Source organism: Rhinopithecus roxellana, chromosome 7 (genome assembly GCF_007565055.1).
Source record: "Rhinopithecus roxellana isolate Shanxi Qingling chromosome 7, ASM756505v1, whole genome shotgun sequence".
NCBI classification, from domain to species: domain Eukaryota; kingdom Metazoa; phylum Chordata; class Mammalia; order Primates; family Cercopithecidae; genus Rhinopithecus; species Rhinopithecus roxellana.
In genome coordinates, this window is record NC_044555.1 from 102,680,510 (window position 1) to 102,683,262 (window position 2,753).

A 2,753-nucleotide genomic window follows, 5' to 3' on the forward strand; every position below is an offset into this window, starting at 1 on the left:
CTAACTTTGTATATTTTCACATTTTCATGTAAAAACTGTCCATAAAGATATGATCTAATCTACCTTGTTTGAATGGAAGTCACAAGACCCCCATTCCAGAGAGGATCCTGCCCCATATCTGGGGGGAATGACTGTGCTCAGATAGGTCAAGCAGAGTCTAGAAGGTCAGGCCTTGCAGGTTTCTCCCACTCCGTCTATTAGCATGAGATCATAGCCTTTTTGTCCCATTATATTTCTACACAACTGTCCATACTCCTCTGAGCCCGGGCATAAAAATAGATAATTTCCTATGTATCTTCCACTATTAACATTAAGGCTCCGGGGGATATGCTTCAAATAAGCTCGTTTGCCTTATGTCCTATGGATCTGCCTTTTGTGACTTGATTCAGCGAAACTTAGGAGGACCAGGGGGCGTCTTGGTCAATACACTGACAAACTGAGAAAAGTGTTTAGGATTTAATTTTTAATCTTCTAGATGCGTATAGTAAATAGGAGAAGAGGGAGAAATTAGCCAAGGAAGCACGGAGGAAAAGGGAGTCAGCATTGGATGATTCAGAAGGTACTCAAAGTATGCAGATACCTGGTCCTGGAAACAGGTGCAAGGGTGTGCCTGGAAAACCATTAGCCTGAGAGGAGAGGCATGTGTCTCACGGATCCAATCAACTGTCTCTGCAGAAGTTAAGAATTGAGATATGGGAGATATGGATATTCAAGGAAGATCTGTAGACAACTTCTTGTCTGATGGCCTGCACTCATGTGAATTCCATGGGAAACCAACAATTTTTTGAGTTTTATATCAGAAAAACGTTGCCAGACTGGACTGAATGGGGATAAAGATGGGACGAAATGAAAAGAGGCTGTTAGAGTTCCGTGATTGTACCAGCAAGAAAGGGACTGACTGAGGTACCCAACTGTGACCATGTCTTCATTTTGGAGACAGGGAAGAAGGACTCCAAAGTTGGGTCAGAGGTTGGAGTGGCCGTCACTTCCCCCAAGAACCAGGGGCACGTTCCTAGGGGACTGGGACATCTCTCTCTTGGTCCCAGAAACAGAGGTCACCTCCTGAGTTCCAGGCATTTGTCCCACCTCCTCGGTTTCAGAGGGATGGATGGGCTGCAACAGTCCAGGCTGGAGGGAGAGCCCCCACCCCGCTGCCCAGGACTTAGGGTATGAAGCTGTTACCTCATTGGGCCTGAAAGACAGAGCATTGAGCCCAAGCAGAATCTTTTCCATCCTTAGAAGATAATGGAATTTGTCCCCACTAGGTTTCCACGGTGCGTAGGGTCCATGAACTTCAGTAGTTTTTCGGATTTCTTGCTTTTGGTATGATAAGCCCTATCCAGTACCAGTCCCACAACTGTCTTTCAGAAGCAGATATCTTGTCTAGCTTCACAGATGCAGTGGTGGAGAGAATTCCTACCTCAGCATGAGTCATACCTGGAGACTCACCCATTCCAGATATAGAAGATTATCAAGTGAGATATTGGAGAATTGACATTGGAGTGAGTTAAGTCTTTGGGGGATATTGTGATGAAATGAATGTATTTTCTATGTGAGGACGTTAATTTGTGCTGCTGAGTGGATGCAGAAGATATACTAGTATGGATGGAGTTGTGTCTCCCTAAAATTCACAGGCAGAAGTCCTGGCTCCTAGTATTTTAGAATGTGACCTTATTTGGAGAGAGTCTCTACACAGGTCATCTGGTTACAGTGAAGTTATGAGGGTTGACTCTACCCAACAGGATTGATCTCCTTACAAAAGGGTGACAATTGGTATCCAGAACTGTGAGATAAAAAAAATACATAGTGTTTATGTCAGCCAGTCTCTGGAATATTTTTCAGCGGCCCTAGAAAACTAAAAGATTACACCTCCATCAACAGTATTAAAAGCATACAACCCATCAAAGAACCAAAGAAGTACACCCATCTAATCACAGGTTTCCCCTTCAACTCCCATTGAACATCCCTGGACAACTAACTCATCCTAGTTCAGACGAGGAAACTTGATCACAAATTGGGCTGTGGCTCCTTGGCTACAGGTGCCTCACTGGATGACCAGATCCGAGTGGAGCTTGTGCTGCTCCATCGGACAGCATTCCATCATCCCCGTGATACATAGAGGCCAGTCATGAAGATTTTCTTAAACAGAAGATTCTAGCCTGAAGAAGAGCAGAATCAAATAAATGTAAACAAGTAAGATTTCATTATGAGGGAACCTAGAATAGGCATTGTTCCTTAAACTTTTTGAGGAGTAGTTTTCTCTGTGCCATGTTTGGGTCCTTGCTTATATTTTCAAATGAACTCCAGCTTACAGGGAAGGCTGATCAAATGTTTGACTGGACTATCTTTATCCCATTCATGCTATTTTCCCTACATTGACACCTCTTATTTGTTGTTTGGGCAGTTAAGCTCTTTCCCGCAGTTTGTGTTTCCCTAAGTCAGAGCATGACATCACGATTGCTCACTAGGTTCCCCCTCTGCTCAGTCACCCACAGAAACGCTATATCAATAGGTTAGCTTCCTCTTCCGATCTTCATATCAATCCACCCCTTTCCTCTTCCTATAATTCACCGGTATCAGTCCCCTTGCCCTATCCCTCTTCACTCCCCACAAGCAAGTCAGATTTCATTGTTGACCCTGTTTTACTAATGGCCTTCTTTGATTTCTGAATTTACAAAGGGAAAACACATATTCCATGGTGAAATATCCCAATGGATTTGGTTTCTCAAAGGACTTGTCTAATTACACACATA